The sequence below is a fragment of the Lichenostomus cassidix genome, chromosome 8 (genome assembly GCF_008360975.1).
Source record: "Lichenostomus cassidix isolate B80296 chromosome 8, HeHo_3.0, whole genome shotgun sequence".
NCBI lineage: Eukaryota > Metazoa > Chordata > Aves > Passeriformes > Meliphagidae > Lichenostomus > Lichenostomus cassidix.
Window position 1 is genome coordinate 17,786,306 of NC_139489.1, and position 23,224 is coordinate 17,809,529.

At 39.4% G+C, this 23,224-nt stretch overlaps 1 long non-coding RNA gene across 1 annotated transcript; it reads right to left on the minus strand.

Annotated features, from left to right (window-relative positions):
* Positions 1 to 1,123: 1,123 nt before the first annotated feature.
* Positions 1,124 to 22,862, minus strand: LOC146433959 (uncharacterized). Its single transcript, XR_014853767.1, has 4 exons — positions 22,179 to 22,862; positions 20,701 to 20,799; positions 18,646 to 18,742; positions 1,124 to 5,907 (listed from the first exon to the last, which is right to left on the minus strand). It is a non-coding gene; the product is annotated as an uncharacterized LOC146433959 (long non-coding RNA).
* Between the last annotated feature and the right edge of the window lie 362 nt (positions 22,863 to 23,224).

A 23,224-nucleotide genomic window follows, 5' to 3' on the forward strand; every position in this document is an offset into this window, starting at 1 on the left:
TAGATTTAGATTAGATGAGAATACATTAGACACAGTGAGACGCTACCTTCCTGCCTGTCCATCCCTGGAAGAACTGGGCACAGTTTCCTTCCTTATGCATATTCCCTTAATAATATATTTGTCACAAGGATTCTTCCTACACCCATCTGGCATATAGATATTTTTCCAAATTTGTCATTTTTTATGTTCCAAAACCTATTTTACTTCAGATGCTTTCATAATGAAGCAGCAAAAGCCTGCCATAGCTTGATATATGGAGCAGAAATCACATCTGTGCCAGGCTGTTTTCTAATCAGATAAAGCACTGAATACCTGCAGTGCTTTTTCTTCTGGCCTTTGAATAGATGTACCTGAGTGACTTCCAGTGCTTGTCTAACTTTGCATTTACAATTACTACAAAATACCGTTCCTACTTTTAGCTTTCAGCTAATTTCAGTGCTTTTAAAGCAAAAGAAAAAGAACCATTAGAATTGCCTAGTGGTCCCCCACACAATACAAACCATGAAAAGTCATTCTGCAACTTGGGCATCAGCCCAAACACTTGTGCTTGAACTAGAGTGTACTTCTCAGAAGGACATTTGCCCTCATTTCTCCTTTTAATTCTGTCAATCACACCATATAATTTAGCTATCTGTTACTAGTGAGGAAATGGGCAGCAGAGTGGAGACTTAAGTGTGTTTGTTCTTACCAAATGTGGGCTCCAGATAGAAGGAGAAAAAGAGGCATGATGTCCCATTTTCACCAGCACTTTAAGTCTGTGGTACAAGAAACTTTGCTTATGCTTCTACTTTTCTCTGAGCCTTCACCTGCCCTGCTGTGGCCTGGCTCCTCACCACTGCCTGGCTCCTTTGCATGCACAAACAACAGGCAAGATGGATTCTGCAGGAGATAATTTAATCTGAAGCCACATTAACTCCCCAGACACACTGTCTGCTTCTCGTGGTACATCCCAGGAGAGGCTTCGTTGGCACAGCAGAGACAAGAAGGCTGATGGTTTGTGGCACTCCCCTATGCCAAATCCCAGGAGAGACTTCCTCCTACTTTGAATTTCCTCTGTACATATAAAGCAAAAGGACAATCTGAGGCATTGCTCTCAGTATAGTTCAAAACACAGTTTGAAGTGTGAATTTTTCAATATTTGAAGCATTGGCTTTTATGATTTATTTATTGATATTCCAGGACAAGCATCACAGAGTGAGGCTGGCGCCTACTCCAAATATAACAACAATCGTTGAATGACTAGCAATATTTTCATAGACATTTTGTCCATTGCTATGCAGATAAATTTTGTCTCTGTATAATAACGCGAAGATCTCAAGATGATAAGATCAAGCATATTGGAGAAACACTAAAAAAACCCAACTCTGAACCACAACAGTTCATATTGTTTCATTTCTGACAACAGCATGTGCTTTATGAACAGAGCCTGACTTTATAGTGGGTGTGACTCAGGCATAGGAGGTGTGCAGGGTCTGCTGTCTTTTATCCCTTGAGTCCACCTTGTAATATTGCTGGTATCCGTGTGTAACAGATAGTGTTGTGCACTGGGCTGGAAGATAATAAATAGATGTGAGCTGATGATTTACAGGAGGGTGCTTGGAACTCCTTGAACCACTGGGGAAGGGAAACTGTGCCGGTACAAGGTTGTGCTGTCAACCTCGCAATAGTTTTTCCTCTCTCCTGAGGGCAATTTCTCCAAGATGTAACTTGCTTCCTGCCTCATCATCTGGAAATTCACAAATCAGAGGAATTGTGGTTAATTACTAAAATGGCTGATCCATAGATTCTTAGCTGTCAGAGCCTGGGGGGAGGGGTTTAATTGTTGTTTTCCTCTGAAAAGATTTCTCCTAAAGTGATGAAATAACTCACATTAATGAAGATTGCAAATAGAAGACTTTTGTGGTTATTTCCAGTTGTTGCAAGAATTGCTTATTTAAAATGCATTGCTTTCTTAAGTGAAGAAACTTGTATTTCTCCAAACATCCAGAATAAATTTAGCCCTAAAACATTCATAACGAAGGATGAATGCATATCCAGGCTACCACTGCATGTGATCTCTGATCATACAGTAGTTAAGTTATACAATCACAGTGATTTATGGTACTAAACTGTGGAGTCTCATATCTGCAGGGGTGTGGGTAAAGGGGTGGAACTCTCATCAATCAAAAGACTATACTTGTTCAGCATTTGGATAATTAAGGCAGACAGTAAAAAAGCATGAAATAATATTTAAAAAAATGAAATCAGAATATCTATTTGCATAGTGTTATTAAGCCATACAGTGCTGAGACACCTTTTCAAAAAGCTTGCCTAGAAATCCACTTATTATCTTGTAGCACTTGATATATGTGTTCTTCAAATTCATGCTGAGGGTATTTGTAGAGTTGTTATATAATACACATACTGTCCTCAACTTAAAAAAAACAGGATTACAAATAAAGGCTGTCTTTTCAGTTTATTCCAAGACAGAAACAAAACAAAAAGAAAGAAAAGAAAAAAAAACCCAAAATGACAAGCAGTTTTAAAGTGCAAAATTCTGAAATTTCACTCATCCTACTGATAGTGCTTTTCTTTTGATTCACCAATCCCAGGTAGAGATAGTCAGGCATAATGAGGGGCTAGCACAGGGGAACTGTATTAATCAAACAATGTTAAAAAAATGTTTAATTAACTGCATATTTTGTAAAAGCCACATTTCATTACTGTTTGTTAGGAAGATGGAAGCATGCACTGGAAACACTAATTCTAATTATTACTTGAAGTGGGAGTTTTTGGCAGAAGGTCAAGGAATAATAGAAGAATGTGTGAATCTGTGCTACAGCATAGCAGTAAGACTAATCATTTGAATACAGCCAGTTGCTTTTTCTTGGACTGTCTGTGTGCTGTTCAATGTTCTGGATGAATCTAACACAATCAGCCTGTTCTCTGGTGTATATCCACTTCCTGCTGACTCAGGGCAGCTTGCCTCTTCTGCCATTTATTAAAATGAAACATTCCTATTAAAACACCATTTTTCAGAGAGATGACCAAATAGATATTAGTAATGACATTATTAAAACTATTTTGTTTAAAATGAACTGTCACACTTGTGTGTTGCAAAGCAACACAAACAAATCTATTTCATTTAGTGAGAGATTGCTTTGAAAAGCTGGATTTCTTTCTTTCTATTAGAAGGTATTGCAGAGGGGACGTGATATGTGCTCCAGGAAACCTTCAGCTTTTATAGCTATTAGAAAGGAGGAATATTGTTTCTAGTACTCTCCATAGCAAATAATGTATAATTCATGGATTTCATTAACATGCAAATATGATCCATGGTCTCCAATGTTTATATCTCTTAATAATCTATTAATGGTTTTAAAAGTAAAGGGTAATAGAAACATTTTGTATGAGCAACATTTACTTATGGCTGTCTGTGTTTTTCTCTAATTGTATAGTGTAAGCATGTATAGAATTAAAACAGAAACAATGGAAATTAATTAACCTATGATTCTCAAATAAATATTTATTGAACACAAGGTCACATGGCCAATAATTTGAGATTCCCTAATGAAAGACCCTATTATCATTAGATGACAACATGACTTAGAAAAATTGTGCCAGGGAATGGAAAGGCACTTGTTCTACAACTACTGCTTGAAACGACCCCTAGATTTGGAAATAGGATTTGTATTGATGTTTCAGCTCTCCCATCAAACATGGACCGGACAAGAAACAAAGAAATTTAACATACATCTCAAAGACTTGGACTTTTCAGTTTTCTTTGTAACAGCATTGGATAGATAAGATTTCATGGTGATGCAACCTTGTTTAATGTTTTAGGATCAGCTACTCTCCACTTCCATGTTCTATCCAACACATTAGAGCTGTCAGTCTGAAAAAAATGCCAAAACCCACTTCTTGCTTTGTCAGAGAAAACATACAGCACCGGCAGGCAGATAATTGGAGATTCTGGCTTGTTTGGTTCTCTGAGCACTTGCTGCTTGCAGGTTTGCATGTTTTGCCTCCAACTCCCTGCAGTGCTGTTGCACAATCCCCCCCAGGCTGATACCCCAGCCCATCGCCGAGCCACTCACCTTTCCCTCTCCCTCTCCACATGGGGATCTGCCAAGGTAGTGATTCACTTCTGTATCAGAAACCATGCAAAGAGAAACAGTGCAAGACACGGCCACAGCTGCTCTTTTTAAAATAAGTACATTTAAAGTAATGATGCTGTAGGCAACAATAAACCATTTTAATCAACTAATGGAAAGAAACATCCTGTCAAGGACAGTTTTGATGATTTTCATATTATAACCCTTAAGCACTGGACAATATTTTAGACCAGGGTTGAGGACTTTTTCTCTGAATCTGAAGAGTTTGTCTGAGGATAAGGGAAAAAAAAATAATGTGTCAATCTCCACAGCTCCAATCTCTCTATATTTCTAATAAAAAATATTCCTCATATCACAAAATACAAGAAGAATGATGGACTTCTGAACATTTATTAACAAATAAATATAGGGTCTTTTTTAAAACAAATGCATATATGATGCAAAAACCCTTTATTGTACCAGCTACTCCCTTCCTAGGATGCTGATTTCTCAGAGAAATGAAACCAAATTATATAAGGTTGGGAAACACAGACAGGACTTCGAATAAGCACCTTAGCTCACCCCTTTGTGGGTAACTCTGTGGCATGCAGAACCTGACCATAAGCTTGTGCCAGTCTTTTAATCTTCTACTGTGATGATCTTTTTCAGGCTGTGATTAAAAAGTCAGTCTCTTATCCCATCTCTTGTATATTACACCTCTATTATATCTTTCTCCACTTTGAGGCATGGAAGAACACTTACATACTTATAACCCTTCCAGAAATGAGAATTGCCTGAAAGCTACAGCTGTGTGAATTTGGAAAGCTGGGTGGTGGGTCCACCAGCAGAGGGGCTGTTCAGAAAACAGTTTATATGCTATTCATGTTGACCTATATGTGTAGAAAAAAAAAATTGTTTAGTACAGGCTACCCATCAATATAAACAATCACAATCACATTCACAATGAAGATACACCAATTTTGAACAATAAAAAAGTCTGTCGGTACATGCACTTCGTAGTTCATTACAGATTTCCTTAATTAAATGAATGTAACAAGTTGATTAGACTTGAGAAGCTCTGAGAAAAGTCAGATCCATTTAAACTGAAAAGTAGGACTCAGAAATAAATTATTCACAGTTGATTAGACTAAGACAAGCATTTCTCAAACATTTCTCAATACTTCAGAAAAAGCGACATATTGAACTCTATTTTACTGTGAGGCTCAAAATGGCAATTAACAGTCCTAAGCTGCATATAAAACCCAGTATGAACCACGTTTACAAGAACATTGTGTGTGAATCAAATTACCTTATCTTTGGTTTGAAGAACTTAGAAATAATTGCCAATAAGTATTCATGTATAGGACCAGTTTTTTGAAACAAGTTATTTTAATTACTACTAGTGTCAGGAGTACGTGTAGGCGATTTTATTAGACTTAATGTGTTTAGTGAAGCTCCCTGAACTGTAGCTGGTTTATTGTTGTAGAGGATGAAATATTTAATATATCTTTATTATTCTTACTTTCTAATATTGTATTTATTTCTAAATGAAATCCCAGCATTTGATGCTTTTGTTGTGTTCACAGAGAATACCAGGATGAAGCACAGCAATGTGTTATCCTCCAGAAAATCTGAACATCATGTAGATTTGGCTTTCTATAGACCCCACTTGTAAAATAAATACCTTTCAAGCTGCATGTATTTAGAGTCCTTTCCATTTGCACCCGCACCTGGAGCCCTGACACAATGATGAGCAGAGCTCTTCCATGAAAGAATGTGAATGGGGAAAAAACAGAGAGAGAGGAAAAGTCCCTAGGAGGTGAACATCATGGTCCTGAAAAATGATAGAAATCCTTGATGACTTTCATTTAGCAGCTCTTTTACTTCTAGCAATGTTTTTCTCAATCATGGAGTTCCTTGAACTTTCCACATGCAAACTATTAATAAAATTATCAAACAAATTATATCAGCAACTCTGTCAGTATATGATGCTAAGAAGGCAATTCTGTAATATCCATATAGGTGAATGATCAAATCATAGCACAGATATCTAACAACCTTTCAAGTGATATGACTTGTGGATTTGCTTGCTTTTGTGTTTTTCTAAGCCCCTGAGGCCATACAGCCAGGCCATTTCCAACAGTGCTGTGACAGCTGAACCACATGGAGCAGCTGCACAGCCCAGGACACTGCACTGCACTGTGCCACAGCTGCAGGATGGGCAAAGCCATGGCCTGCCTGGCACAGAAACATGCACTGAGGGGTCACAGGCACAGCCAGGGGCACTGAGGGGTCACAGGCACAACCAGCCAGGGGCACTGAGGGGTCACAGGCACAACACCACTGTCTCCTCCCTCCTCCAGGAGCAGACTCAGCCAGCTCTGCACCAACATGAGCATTGCAGGAGTAAGGCAATAAAGGTAAAACAACGTGGCACTTCACCATCATCCGTATTTTTCATCACCCAATTCCAAAGGTATTATTCTGAACATGTCAATCCCATGCAAAGGTTTCACAGGCGTCTGTAAACATTCATACTTCAAGGAACACAACAGTTATGCACTTTGCTGGTGTGATATAAATTAGCAGTTTCCCACTCTTCATTGCCACAATAAATCCACACAGAAAGAACTGTTGGTATATACAACAACATCAAAGAGCCTGGAATAGAAATAGTGAATTGCAGTTATAAAAATAAATTTCTATAAAGAAGAGAGAAGCGAAAAGGAGACGAATGTTCTAATCTTACCTTCATCATAATCTTATTAGCATTTCTCAGTGAGTAGTTCAAGTATCAGTCTATACTCTTATGAATCTGTCTCATAAATATGTCAAGTGCAAAGTATAGCTATTTTAATAGTCTGTGTTGGTGGGCCATCATGGATTTAATTAAGAGACAACTAGTGTATGAAATATGACACAAAAGCACCAAACTAAATGGAGAAATGTTTTACTGCAGATTTAAATCAGGGACACAGAAGTAATGATGATCTGGCCTTACAAACCTACCTACATTTAATTAATGCAGACCAGCACAGACCTGTTTATATAGAGAAAAAAAAAAAGAAGCATTAAAAATAATGATTTAAGTTATACTATGTTATTTATAAAGACATTTGCATTATCTTCAACAGCATTATGTTATTCATAAATGTGTGTTGGTTTGTGGCTCTTAATTTTCAAAAGCTGGAAATGCAATGCCAATACAATTAGTAAAATACTACTTTCAGCTATCCGTTTTTCCAAAATGAAGCCTTTATTAGATTCCTGCCTTATTTTGAAGGGTCTCAGAATGCTCAAATCCTTCTGTTATAAAATTGCCAATATCTTTCTAAGGTTGCAATGAAAACTGTTATTTTCCACCCTAATCTGCTCTTTCTCCATCTTTCTCCATCTTTTCAAAAAATGAGGGCATGCTCAGCACTGTGAGTATGCAGGACTAATCTTCGAGCACTGCACAATCCTTCTTGCTATCATTTTGGTGCACTGCTTTGACTTGATAGGAGATTTGGCAAGATACACTGGTTTTAAGAAGCAGTGCAAGAGCATATATTTTCACGTTTAAGTTCCTTACTGCTTATGAGTTTAACACTATTTTAGAAAGAAAGAATCCAATAATTCCATGGAACTATTCCAATATCTTGAACTGATCTTGCAAAATCATTGACTGCCAACAACATCAGTTGCACTGAAGCTGAAAGCAAGGCTTACTATTGATTTGTAAGGGCACGGAAGCAGACTCTCAGAACAAACAGTTACGAACACGCCTGTTTGGCTGTAAGAATTGATGCCTGGGTCAACTACAGACACCATATTTATACATAATTTTCATGTCTAAGACTTTGCTTTTTATTAACCTGATCCAGCAGGTACTAGCTATTTCATGTTAACTTTTATCAAGCAGCTTCCAGTCTTTAGAATAGAATAACCTTTAATTGGCCGATTGGTCTAACAGGCATTTAAAGTATTCATAGATTTTATTAACCTTTTATTACTAAAGGAGAAGAAAAAAGATAGTAGCCAGAAAGCATCATTAAGTTAACTTAGTCCTTATTTTCAAAAAACTCAGAGCTGCAGACTCTAGGTGCTCTGCAAGCACCATAATTTGGACTGCCAGGAATGTAATAAAAACTGTAAATTGACACAAAAATGAAAGTACTTGGAAGAAATAAATTCATAACCACTTTTATTTTTTGGTGAAGGAAACATCAAAGGTTTGCAACTCAGCCTGGGAGGCAAAAATGGATAAAAGGATAGTGCCTATAGTTTCAAAATATTTTTCTCTTTAATGAACAGTTGAAAATATCCATAAATCTCTTCCAGTATCACTGTGTTTAAAAAGCAGTCAAGTCTTTTGTGCCTGACATGTTTATAGTAAATCTATTCTCATCTGTCATGTTTGCATAAATTGTCCAAAAGTTCATCCTGTCTTGGCTGTCTTTCAGTATTCATTAGTATTGAAGTAATTTTTGGAGTAAATGAAGGGGAAAAATGCCCAGAAACTGAGATAATACATAGTAAGAATGAGACTTTGTATAACTAACAAGGACAAACAGAGCTTTATTCAGCTAAATTCACAAAAATTTGTTTTTTATTGAACTAACTAGTATGTAAGTGCATAATAAATAACCACAGACAATCAGATTAAATTCTAAATAATATACTATAAGGTAGTAATACACTCCCAAATAGTATTTATATGGACACCTAACTAATCAAATGGCTCTTGTCAGAGGTCCACTGTGAGCCCTCACCTGGATTTAGCATACCTTTGCACCTTCCTCTGATAGTAAGAATTACAGTGTAGAAACCCAATGTGAGTCCCAATCTTCCACCTTCCTCCTCAATTAAGAAAATAAATAAAACAAAAATGGAGAAAACAGCACTGACAAAGAACTGCCATGGTGGTACAGCCTGAAACACGGGGCTGGCTGAACCTCCTGTCTGAGGGGAGGCACTGCACAGCTGAGGGCCACTGCCTTCTCATGGGACAGAGGGCTGGGGTGCTTCCAGCCTCCAGAGCTCATCCTGGCTCAGCTCCATGTGGGATGTTCCCCAGCACCCAGAGCTGCCTGTTCCTCTCCCAGCCTCAGCAGCCAGAGGTGTCCCCATGGCCCTGCCTTGCAGTGCTTGGCTGTGCCATGGGTGTTTGCAGGAGGCAGCACGAGCACAGCCCCCTTTCCATCGGGGAGGGAGGAACAAACACAGAGCTTTCACCTTCTCAACAAACTCTGCCAAATTCAACAGCTTCCTCTTAGGAATAATTAGAGGCACTTCAGGTGGCATTGTAACTGGAGCATCTGAAAACCTTTAGGGTTTCTTGTAGCACAAGATAGTGACTTGATAAAAAGGGCTGAAAATCAAGGACATAATTTTGCTGAGTTACTCAAGTAACAAAGAGGTGAATAGGTAAGAAATAAGTGTACTGCTTCACTGCAACCAAAGAAACAAGAAAACCCAGAGTTTTCCAGTCTAGACTCCCATGTAATCAAACCTGAAGATACGCAGGAAGATATTTACCCTGGTCTACACTCCACACAATGTGTTCATTAGATTTTAAAATAATAGGGCACTATATCTCTTAGCCTCAGAGCAGAGTTTCTCGTGATTTCCATTAAAAGTCTTGTTGACAGCAGGATTTGTTCAATGAAGTGTGAACATAACAATGGTCTTACTGAGTTTTACAGAGTAACTTACATTCACAGAAAGCTCCCCACACCTCTGTATCAAAACAATTTGCAGAATTAAATATTTAACAAACAAGTTTGAGATCTGCAGTGATTAAATTAGTGAGATAATTACCAAGATATTTAAGGTTAATGTTTACAAGTAGGTTAATTATATCCTTTCCAAAATCTCTGTTTTCATTTTGTTTGACACATGTTACAATAACAGTGAAAGTGAGACCACGCTTGCAGAGGTGGCAGGCAAGGTAGCATGTCACCAAAGGTGACTACACACTTCTGAGGGAACTTTTCTCCAATATACAGTCTTACAGCTTTATGTTCTTCATGTCCCAGCAGTTTTCCATCTTATAGAGTGAATTCCTTTGAATACCACTTCAGATCTGTATAAAGAAACCTTTTCTACAGGACTTAAGGGATTTTGTAGCTTCAAGGCTTCTCTGATGTTAATTACAAAAGTGACAGCGTTTAATGCTCTGTACTGAATTTAGTCTACATAAACAGCTCCTGTGTACAAGATTACAGACCCAAGGCAATGTAGAGAGCTGAAATTCCCTCTGATTGGACATTGATAAGGTTACTTCATATTTACTGTAATGAAATTAAGAACAGAATCTACTACAATGATCAGCAGGATGGTTGTTGAGAATCAAGAAGGGAATTGTGCTACAATGAAGTTTTAAAAAACTATATAGTAGCTGTTTGTGCAGAGGAAACAGGACATGACATCTGGATTAATTTACATAAAGCTATTTTAAAAACATGTCAAGTCACTGTGGCCATGGGCTCTGGGAGACAGGGGAGACAGGGAGCACAGCCATGCATGCAGTGCAGTGCTCCCCAGCCCGAAGCTCAGCCACAAGCTGATGCTGTTGAGGGGAAGGGTGCTGAAGCTTTCCAGTAGCAGAATAAATATTCTTCAAGCATCTGAACACTGTTCCCTCTTCTGCCTGACAGAGACTGTACATTCACTGTCTCCTCAGCACACAAGAGCCCAGGACCAAACTTCACAAACCCTGATGGGACTAAAATCTTGCATATGGGGATAAGCCTCAAAATTTCCACCTCCAGAGCAAGGGAACTCAAGACCCAGATATTGTCAAACATTACAATATTTGATATTCAGATCCTGTTTAGACAGCACCTGTGATTTGCAACCATTAAATCTGTCCCAGCACATTTCACAAGGTTTCCTCCTTGGTAAACATGCAAGGCGTGTCTGCTGAAGGCATCCCAGTCCAGCTGCCCTCCTCCAGCCACAGGCAGCCTCAGAAAAAGTTCATTTTTCATTCATTGCCAGTTTTTGATTCTTCCATATGGAAACACAGTTACATTTCCCATAGGGTCAGGGCTGCTGGGGAGTGTGTTCTCATGAGCCATGGGATCCTGTCCTGCCCCAGCCCCTTGGAGTGAGCGCCACTGGCTGTCACCACAAGTCAAGGGTGGCTCCTGGAGAGGCTGTGCTGCTTCTCATTCTAGCACAAGTCCAGTGCTCCCATCCCCTGGAATGGAGCCCATTTCTCCCTTGGAAGAGGGTGTTTTCTGCCTGTTAACTGACATCTGCTTTCTCTCATGAGGACTTATGGCCCAGCCTTCCCTTGGGAGAAGCACAGGCTGGGCTGCCAGGCCCAGGCTGCCCAGCCCCTCCATCCCCTGCCCTCGATTGTGGGGTCATAAAGCTGTTACAGGGAAAGCAAAGCACACTTGTCGTGCCTCAGGGGAGAAGGGAAGCCAGGACTGTGGGGGACAACTGAATAAAATGGTTTGTGCAAAATTTTCTCCAGCTACTATTTTGCTGAGCAATAGGATGGATCCAGAAGTCTTATCCTTGTTTCAGAAGGATGTGTTTTTCTATGTCTCTGCAGCTACAGAAATCAACTTTCTGAGTAAAAGGAGTCACCTTTTAAACTAGAGCAAGCCACAGCAGCTGGTTCTGGGGTTCTGCATTCTAAGAAGCTCCCTGCACACTATGTTGAAACTTTAGTTGTTTTCTGATTTTTTTAAGCTGAAAAATTTTACTCAGTGTTGTTTTGTTTGGTTTGAATTTTTATTTTGTACTTTATTCTAGTATGGTGCTGTTATTTGATATGTTATTTGATCATTTTGCCATAGCATTACGAAACATTAACGTGCCCATGCCTGCTGGACACTGCTGATAAGGAGGCTCACAAGACAGGAGCTGGTGCAAATCAGTCTCTGTCCTTTTGAAAAATTAGTTGAAGTAATTTCACATTTTTACTTTCCCAAAGAGACACTGCAGCCATTTCTCTTCCTTTCTTATTTACTGTTCAAACCACTGCAATGAAAACATATACTTCTCTCTCCTATATCCCTACTGCCACAGACAAGCCTCCCCTGTAGTATTTCAGGGTTGAGCACAGAGGTGGGGATGCTCTGGGCTCTACTGCATTTGCACAAGTGACTGCTGTGAGTATACATGCAAGTAGAGCAACTGATTTTTGAAAGGCAGTTAGATACCCAACCAGTAATTGTGTGCACAATTACTGTGATTACACATGTAATCACGGTCATTGTGCTTTTAAATGATGCATGTGCTATTCTAAAAAATCACTGCTGTATTACTAAAATTAATGGGAGCTTTGCCATCAATTTAAACTGATGGAAGATCAAACACTATGCATTGTGGCAGTATCCAAGATATATCCAAGAGCAAACGCAATTTTTGCAACCCAAATGCTAAATTCTCAGTGTATTGAAATAATAAAATAGGGAATAAGACATAGTTTTTTAGCATATCTAGGTATATATTCATTATACATTCATTAATAAATTATCATTTTTGAATAGAGTTCTGGATTTGATTCAAACTGCACTGACATTAAGAGAAAACCAGGGCTCTGGATCAAGGCTTCTTCCCTTAATGTTTCCAATTAGCTCAGGTTATAGAGCTGTGCATGCATTTGCTCATGACAAAATCTTTGGCTTTTGACTGCCTTGTCTTTCAAGAGTTAAATAAGATTTTGCAGTGAAGATGCTGTGCAGTACAGTAGGTATAGTGATATGTAGTATAGTACATCTAGTCTTTGTCCATGTTCTAACAATGTGCATTAAATGTGTTACTATTGTCTCTTTTTCCGATTAGTTTACAGCCCCGTAGTTCCAGCTGTTTTATTCTGAAACTCTAAAACCCTGTCACTAGGGAGTTCTGTGTAATTGCCCATAATATGCACCACATTATCCATTTCAGGAACTGTGCTGAAAGACAGCAGCAATAAGGGGTTTTCTAAAGGCAGTCTGGTTTACACTAATGGATCTAACAGGAAGGAAATGCAATTTGAAAGAAGCTGATGCATATGTTCTATTGTTGAATATAATGTTTGATTTAATTATTAACTGTCTGTGATGGAAAGTCAGATCCTGCTCAGTTCTGCTTACAGTTTGGTACTCTGCTACTCGTAAAAACAGACGAGATTCAGTTTTAGGATTTAAGAGTTCTTTGTAAAGTACTGACATTTAATTGTACTTTTATAAAATATCTGCTGAGGAACTTCAATTGCACACTTCTTCCATACAGACTGGCTTCCTTTTATCAAGCTAAATATACAATATAGAAGCCAACTCTCTTTCATTTTCCCTTGCATAAATCAGGAGATTCTCAAAGTTAACGATCTGCTGTAATTATTTAAATAAATATGATCCAAATTGAGTTCATAGTCACTGCTGTTCATGACCTATTCATTTTTATTTTATTTTACTTTCATGTCATACACATAGCACTGCAGTCAATCTACTGTATCACTGAGGATGTTCACAATGGACCCAAGTGAATTTTTAGGAAGGAGTTAAAATGTGCTGGCATGACTATACCTATCCTTCTTTTATCAGGGACAGAGAATTTGGCAGCTCGTTTCAGCAGAATTCTATAATTGGTGTTTTGTGATGTCTAGTAAATTGTTGCATTGTGTTACAAAGGTCCCTAATTCCATGGGTGGGTGTTAACATGCTGTAAGGAATGAATTCATTATGGAGAACTCTTACCTGAAATTCCATTATCCTTTCCTCACCATGGTGACTCCTATCAAACTCATTCATATAACATAATCTGGAAAGAAATAGGTACTGATGCTAAACGGCTGTATTTTCAGAGGAGCTTAAAGGTAAAACATCACAGCTCTTCTGCATGATTCAGACAAAAAGCAGTAGTTTAACACCACTAGTAAACAAAATAATTGAGCAACGTAATTTCAGTTTTGTATTTTGTATCTGTCTGGTGAGATTATTATCTTTGAAACTATCTTAAACAGATGCCCAACTGCAGCTGAAATTAAACAATAGTAATGATATTTGGAGTGCATCCAGAATGCAGCTTTTGTTAAACATACCTTTCTACAAGTAGTGCACACAGCATTAGCTCTGTGGGATGCACCTTTCTTTGCAAGCTCCAAAGAGATTGGCTATTTCTGTCAGGAGGGTAATAGAAAGAAATCAAGTTCCTAGGAAATACCTCACCATGCCTCAGATGCCTAACTGATTTGGACAGCTCACAAAAAAGTAGAGACCCCTTCCCTGGCATATTTGCGTTCTTGGTGTCGGTCGCTAAACTTCAGGCAAAGAGTATGAAAGAGCCACTACAGCAAAATCCATCTAACATTCATCTGGAGACCTTTGCTTTTTATCTGTTCTCTGCTGTAAGGATCTGAGAAGATTTTTTAAAAATCTCAAACATTTTGAATATTTTGTTTTAGAGAAATACCAAAGAGCTTAGATCAGAATATATCCAGACAGCTTTAGCCCATGGCTCCCATCAGAGCAGATTTCTGCTGTGTCTTTCCTGGGTCAAGAACACCATAAAACCAATCACAGGCTCTTTCAGGCCTCCTGAAAAGGACTTCTTCTGTAAAGCCTTGCCAGAAACCAACAAATTGCCAAGGTGTGCAGGTTCTTTCAAAAAGTTAACAACAAACCTGTGAAACAGGTATGAGCTGAGGTCAGCTTTTATTTTGCCTAAAGCTTTCCCTTAGTTTCACTGTTACTCCTACTCCCAATTAAAAGTTTACTGAAGCACTTTGCATACTCTAGTGTATTGAAGAAGCAATTGTTGGAGTGAAAAGGAAAACTGTCAGTTCTGAAAATAGCTTGGACTACTCATGTGTCACTCTCAGTGTATGCTGAAATATCCAGAAAAACGTGGCTCACGCTGAGGATTGCATCAGATACCGACACATGTATAAGCAACCCTCTCCTCACTTTCTTCTCCTGAGGCTCATTTTTACAAAACACATGGTTAGAACTAAGCTGTGCTTTCTGCCATTGGAGTAAACTACAATGGAGCAGAGCACAAAGGAAATTTATTCCCCATGCGTGTGTAGGATCTGCCTGTAGAGCTCAGTGTGAGAATTAACGGCAGACACGTGTAACCAGCACACTGCAGGGGAGGGGGAGACAGGCTGGTTCATTTTCTCAAATCCCATGACCAGACTTCAGGTAAAGCTGTGTGTGTGCTGAGTGTCAGATCATTTGCAGATGACAAATGCTAGGTTCTTGCGCAGGTCTGGGGAGCTCATCCTCCTATCCCAGCCACGCCAGAACGCATCCAGCCTGAGCATCCCCATCGCACCCCCAACCTACCCACACATTCCCTTCTTCCCTCCTCAACATGCAGCACCCTGCACTGTTCAGGCTTTGTCTACATCCCAAAGTACTGCTCTGTGTTTGCTAGCTTAGGCATGTCCAAGAGGGGATTGAAATGGGTCTCAGTACTACATAGAACAGCAGCGGAATAAGGGTGAAATCATATTCACAGGGAGACAGAACTGAACTCACGCAGGTGTCTCTCCATGTCTGCTGTGACTCCTCTAGGCAGCAAAACAGGTGAGTTTGCTGCATGCTAATCAGGAAAAAACCATCTGAAATATGCATCTGCACAGGAGCATCTGTGTGGAGTTTCTCCAAACCAGTTCTCAAGTGCATTTTTTTCCCTGTATGGGCCTCTTTTGTACTTTGTTGTGCCAAGAGGCTTATTTTGTATAGGTGGAGAGACCCCTATCCACCAGTCATCAGGGAGTGCTATTAATATGCAACATCTTGAATGCATGAGCTGAATGACAAGCTGGCAGTGTTTGAGAATGTGTGGTCCAAGTTTATGTCTCTCCCTGAAGAGGCGAAAAGCCCCTTCCCGAACTCTCTGCCAAACTGTGCAAGAGATGAAAGAAAGGAGAATGGGCAACCTATTTTTTTGCTTCTCTCTTCCTAATACATTGACACTATCAGTTCCTTCCCCCGGCCACAGTTAATGTGAATAGCTGATTTTACATAGTTTGCTACTGAGTTTCAATGTTGAAACAGAACAGGATAGCAGAGTTGTTAATTTTTTTTTTAAATGCCTGTGGGAGAAATCAGAAACATTTATTACACTTTTTATAAATACAATGTCTTTTGGATTCATGTGTCATTCTCTATCCTCCGTCTGAAATGTCCCAAAAATAGTGAGTTAAATTGAGGTCCTGAATTTTAGGCATTTTTGCACTTTGCTTTTGGTCACATAATATCATCATGCAAGGGTCAACTCAGTGAGTTTTCAAGCCTGGAAAAACTTGCTGAGTGTTTTATGTGCCTGTGTAGCAAGAAAGGATACCAGCATGTCTCATTATGGATTAGCTACAGTTTGATCTAGGAAGAATAAATGGGTATTTCTTATACTCCTCACCGAGAAGACAGGGAAGGATGCAGAGGGAAGACGAGGAATCAGTCACCATCCCTGGCCTCTAAACCAGCCTGTGGCTGTTCCGAGACATTCAGTGGGACTCAGAAGCTGGATTACGCTTGTGCAATTTAGCTGCATCTACTGAGATGTTCACCTAAGTCCTCCTGCATGAGAAACGTGCTGGATGCTGCTACGACATAACATAACCATGCTGTGGTTTGTTTGCAGCACTCGTGTCTTAAACACATACCTCTGGCCTTCACCAGCTGTTCAGCTTTGGGGTGCTCAGAAGGAATTAGAGAAATAAAGGTCCACAGATTAAAAATTTGCTTCAGAGTCTTTTGAAAGAAGAACCAGAAGTACCCAGATGGGCCCACATGTATCCATGTAGTCTAGGAGCAATGTCTACTGTGCAAGCAGAACTGAAACAAGCCCACCCCAGAGCCCTTCCCTCGGCAAAGTCATTCCCACTGAGTCTATGGGCTCGAGCTAGAAGCTGGTTTTACAACTCTTCGTGGCAGTGTGGAGTTAGGACGCAGTTTTGCTGAACTCCATCCCAGCTGGCTGGGGGCTCCCAAGCCATGAGTTTCAGAGCAGCATCTCCCCAGCAGTATCCTTGCTAGAGCCTGGCCTGATCAGCAAACGGCTCCACCCCAGCCTCCACACAGAGCAGTAACGGGAACAGCAAACCAGGCTTTTCAGACACCAGCTGTTTCCCTGGCATCGCTGCCTCCCTCTCTGCATGTGCCTTTGTCATTCCCTGAATCTCTGCCCACTGCACAACTCTTGGAATCAGTTAAAATGACTTTTGGGATGTTTTCTTCTTGCCTTAAAGGACTCATATGCTTTGTTTTTCTCTCAGTCACAGCAGAACATAGAAAATGGTCTACACGGAAAATGTGAAAGATGGTTTCTATGTAAATTGAAGGTAATGTCAGCCAAATTAATTTGTTCATTTAACATCTATAAATAATTTTGTATTCCGCATTTACAAATTTATATTCTTTCTTATGGGGAATCTATTTTCTCCATATTCAATTCATTTTTTAACTGCTCCAACCATTTTTCACCATTCCATAAAGCAGGTTCATTTACAAATTATGCTTATCAATCATAAGGGAAATTACATCTTTTATGCCTTATTATGAGATTGAAGTTCTATCTCTTTTTTGGGAAGATTATGTAGTATCTTACCAAAAATTCTTTTTGATTCAGGGAAGAGGAGAAAGTAGGAAAGGTCAGACAAATGCTGCCAAAGGAGTAAAATTACTAGCTACAGTTATCAGCTTGAGAAAACAAACAGTTACAGTTTGTGGAGTGATGTGGAACAAGTGCTAACGCATACCTTTATAATGTTATGACCTTCCTTAAGATTCTGTCATGCAAATGTGTGAGAATTTAGGTGAGTTATTAAGAACCCCATTAAACTGACAACCTATTAATGCTGAAGGAGCTAGCAACAAACTCACACTGATACTTTAAGTCTGGAAAATATGGATTTTTATCAGGTTGCCCTCAGAAAGAGTGAAGAGATTTTCCAGGATAAGAGACACCCGAGTAATTTAAACTTTCAGTCTGACATATCTCTGTTGTTGAGTGCATGTAACCTCTCTGAGATCACAGACAAGTGTTAGGCACAGGTCTTCCACAGAAGAGAAAATCAAAGCTTTGAATCATACATTCAAGAGCTTCTCACTGAGAGAGAGAAGTGAAATAATTTTAAACAAAATTCTAGGTATTGAATAAACACCACAGCAGCACAGAGGATGGCAGCAGAAGCTGGGGGGGTACCTGGGCTGTTCCCCAGCTCTGACCCTGGCTTTGCATAGTTCTGTGTCTGAGACTGGGGCAATTCCAGCTGTGGCAGAGCAGGCATGGGAGTGTCCCCACGAGCAGAGGCATGAGCCATCTCTTGTGGCAGGCAGCACCAACCTCTGCCCACTGGAGAGGCCATGCCTGCAACATGAAGCATCCTTTCTCCAGGCACACTGTGGTGTTTTCTAGTTACAACACCTCTGTGTATTGCCAATATCCTTATAAACATCCCGTTCCTTCTATGAGCCACAGTTGCTTTACACCAGCAGGCAGCAGTGGAGAGAAAACATCTTCTCAGAGGTAAAATGAACCATCTCAGCCTCTTGCTCAACTCCCCCCCCTCCCCTGCAAATACCACGCATATCTGGGCTAGGGGCTATTTTAATGATACCAGATAGACTCCACTTACCCTGCTGAGGGTATCCTCTGATGCCACTACAGTGGTGAATAACTTCCCCCTACACTGTCAGCAAGACAGATGTGGTTTTCTTCAAAATAATAGAGATCTGAAAATAAAAGGATTTTGATTTAGGTTATCTTGTCAATCACAGGAAAGAACAGTCCAATGGGTAGAGCATAAAAGGGGTTTGTAACAAAATGTGCTTTTCTTTCTGAAGACCAGCAGATATATGTGGTTTTATTGTTGGTTGGATGGACTGTAAACTTCCCAGCATTTCCTCTGAGACAAAGCATTTTGCTGGAGACAAACAAGACCAGGAGAACAAGCTTTCCACTGGACCAAAAAAAAAAAGAGATTCAACCAACAACTTCATTAGCACCTTAGAAGGGCAGCAGCAGGAAAATCTGAGCAATGTGCTTTGCAGCTGAACTGAGCTTGGCAAGCATCTGGTACCTCTCACCTTGTGCAGATCCCTCAGCCACTGTTGACACTCATGTATTGCCCAGGTTCCTGATACCTGGTTATCTTGAGACACTACTGACACAAAAGCCTCCACCATTTGGATCTTGCTGTGTTCCTCCTCACTCACAGTAGGAAGGATGCTGCCAGCCTTGGGCATGCTGCCCCACATTGCCAAGTAACCCCAGATCCCAGGGCAGGGACTTGCTATTAAAATGCACAGGGAGGCAGCCCAGGGTCTTACAGCACAGGGCTGCACAGACAGACCCATGCCATGGGAGACTACACAGCCTTTAAATTAAGCAGAGCTTCAAAGCTGCAAAAATATTAACAGACACCAAAAAACAGAAGCATAAAGGTCCTTTAATAGTCCTATGCTGCTCTTGCCATGAGCTCAAGTGCTTAGTGAGGAAGTGACCTTTACAAAATTATTGTTTATGATCTCTCCACATGTGCCAGTATAGGCACAAAGAGTATTCCAATTTATTTAAAAGGTTACATATCAAAACTGAATATGCAGTACAACTGTGTTATCACATTGTATAGCTTTTTCACAGGAAATCCAGTCCTTCAGTATGACTTCTAGGCACTGGGGCTGCATTATCTCACTATTCTAACTAGAGAAGAAGAAGCAATACGTAGCAAAATAATTTATTCATCTTTCATTTCTTGTTTTTAAATTATCTAAAAATCACTCAGAAAACTCCCCAGGTAATCCCTGGCTTTAAACGACTCATAAGTTTCTTCCAATAAACAGTGTTTTAGCTTGCAAAATATTAGAACATGGGATTCAAGGTACTCAATACCTTTGCAAGCCAAGGCTGGTCATGATGAAAAATTTGGTTGTCTCAGTTTCAGAACTTGACTCAATTTCTTTTGAGTTGTATTACCCTCTCATGGTACCTTATGCATCATAAACAATCTCCCCCGCCCCTGCTGCTTGTTAGATGCACTGGCTGTGCCTGCTGAGGGAGACTGACCCAGCACTGCCTGTTACCTGCCCTCAAGCTGGCTCTAGTAACTAGGTGGGAAACCACTCCCCTGCTCTGAGGGAATACCTCTGTGTGTATATTTCCTTACTCTACCAGTAAGAAAGTGCCCTGAATCAGCCATAAGGAATATGCCTTTCAGTTGCCAAGGTAAAAGATGAAATCAGGACGCATGTAATCCAGCAAAATCAGTGTTTGCACTCTTGTGAGTTCAACCACAATGGATGAACTCACAAAATAAAAGCTAAACTAAAATTAAAAAGTGTTCTCCTAGAATGCAGTTATCAATAAGGACCTCTCCTTCCCTGCAAGATCAGCAGCCCAGGTTTGCCAAATCCAGGTGCAAACCTTGCTCAGGCTGTTCCCCCTGAGCAGCCCCTTTCCCTCGTTCAGGGTGGGTGAGCTCACCTCCCTGGGCTGGCCCGCAGGGTCCTGTGGTCACCTCTGCAGGCTGCCAGCAGCTTCTCTTCTGAGCCTCCCCGCGCCTTGCAGCTCCAGCCAGAACTGATCCCGCTGCTTCTACGGAAGAGTCAAGCATCCTTCCTTCTTCTCCTTCCTTCTAGGAACATAAAAGTACCTGGGCCAAGCAGGCCCACACCCCATCCTCCCAACTCACCTGCTGGTGTTGGTTTCTTCTCCTGATATTGAAGACTTGCCAAAATGTCATTTCTATCACATTCCTTAGTAAGAATTTTGTTTTCAGCTTCGGTTCTCCCTGCAAGTCACAGCAGGCTTTAGCTTATGTTATGTTAAAACTGGATACACCATGAGAATAGTTTTATACAACCATCTTATTACATCTAAGTCTTCTTATGTGAAGTCAGCTTCTAATTGAAACCACACATCCCATTTTGGAGCTGCAATGACAGTCATTGCATGTATACCACTTTTTCTAAGCTACCCCAACCTATCAGCCATTGCAATCTATCATAATTCTTGTCTTCAATGGTTAAAGAACCAAACAACTACTTTCTTAAAATTATTCTGCTTGGACGTAGTCACTGAACTTGCCCACGATCATGTCCTGACAGCACAAATGAGGAGAAATTGGCCTCTAAGATTCACTTCAAGCTGAAGTACAATGTTCAATATATTTTTAGAAAATTCCTCAAATGGAAATTTGAAATCTGCGTGGGTTTTTTTTTCTTGTATATTCTAATTTGTTTATGGATTCTTGATGAATCCTACAATTCACAAGGTAAAGATTTTCCAAAGTGTTCCATTCAGCTAAAACCTTCCCGGAGGCCTTCAAATGTGCAGTCCCACAGACCAGATCCCAAATATCAGGCAAGATGATATCAAATCTAAATCTCACAATTAAATATATCACTGAAAAATTTTCTGCACGTATGTAAAATACCTAATTGAAAATTTGCTTTTGCAAATATTCATGAAAGTTAATTTCAAGTGCATGTATGCTCGCAGACAGCAAATTCACAAAGTCATAGGCATGATCAATTTGGAGTTCATTTCTGAATTTAAATGAATATTCATAGACATTTTCAACAATTCGTTTAACTTCAATACAGACTCATCAGCACTCATTTGCACCTAGTTTTTATTAGTGCAAATCAGGATTAAAAACACTGAAATCAAAAGTGTTGAGCATGTCTGAAAAATCCTTAAAAATCACAATTAAACAGCCTTTCTTATCTTCAGAATGGAATAAATCTAGCTTTCTTTTTCTAGCTTCTTTTTCTATCAAAATTTGAGAATAATTTGTTAACTTTTGAAGTTATTGTTCCGCTGTCAGCTAAAGCTATTTATATGCTTTGATACCAAACATTCCTTTACATAATGGTGTCTCTTCCTCCCAATTCCTTAAAAATTACTCATCTGCAACAATTTTTTCCCCATTTCCTTGGATTTAATTTAAATGAAGTTTATAAAACTCTCATAAAATTGTCTATTTCAGGCTAATTTCAAATGATACCAAGTTGAATATTAAAAATTCTTTCACTTATGAAAAATTTGACAATATCAAGAAAAAAGAGGAAGATATTTTAGACAGTAAGCTTAAGCAATGGGAGGTCAATGAGTTATTGAACCATTCTCTAAAGAGTAGCAATAGTCACACCTAGTTAGGTTACTTACATGCTTCATGTTCTCATGTGACTGAAGAACTCGTGGAATATGATAATGCAGTAAAATTTCATTGTTTGAAAAGCTTTAGATAGAACTTTTTTTCACATCTTTTGATTTATTCTTCCTCAGTTTGAAGAGAACTCAGCAGTTCCTCATTTTATTTGTCTCCAAATTTATCTGGAAATGCAGGGATGACCCCTGAAGCTGTTTAGAAAGATGGGACTATATTAAAGGTCATATTTTCAAAGACATTCTAGGTGATTTAGAAGTACAAATGTCTATTGTCCTATAGGATTCAAAATGTCCTAGTCACTTCTAGAAAGGGCATAAATCGGTGACTATTTGGCTCTTTTGACTCTCTTCCTAGCATTACTTCATCAGAGTGATGCACAATGACATACACTGAGTTGCATCACAAAAGCTAATGAATTACATTAGAGCTAATCAAGTTTGTGTTCTATGATATCAAACATAAGCCTTTTCAGAAATCCAGCAATGAACCTGATGCCCATCATTCCTGAAAAATAACCAGTCCTTTCTTCCTCCTTTTCCCTAGTGAGATGAAGAAGAGATGTAGAATAATATCTCTTAAGAAGAATATCATGGCACCTACCGGATGTCACAAATGCATTATTTGCAGTTATTGTTTGCATTTATGTGGAGCTAATTGCTTCATTATAAAAGAATTTTCTGGGAAATATTTGCAACAAATGACAAGTATATTAAGAAAAGAAAAGAAAAGAAAAGAAAAGAAAAGAAAAGAAAAGAAAAGAAAAGAAAAGAAAGAATGGTTCCCCCTCCCTTTTTATTTTTGGACAATTTTTCTTAGATTATCCTAACATCTAAAATCAATATTTTTCTCCCTACTTATTTTCTTCAGAATCCAGCTTCTGGGCATGTTTTATACAAGGCAAAGTGAAAGGCTTAGCTTTGAAGTCACAGAAAACTCAATGGCCAAGTGTATCAACAATTCACAGAAATACGCATCAAGGCATAGAGCAGAGAACTGGTACAGATCAGAGAAACTACCCAAGCTGCTGTATCAGTTCAGCTTC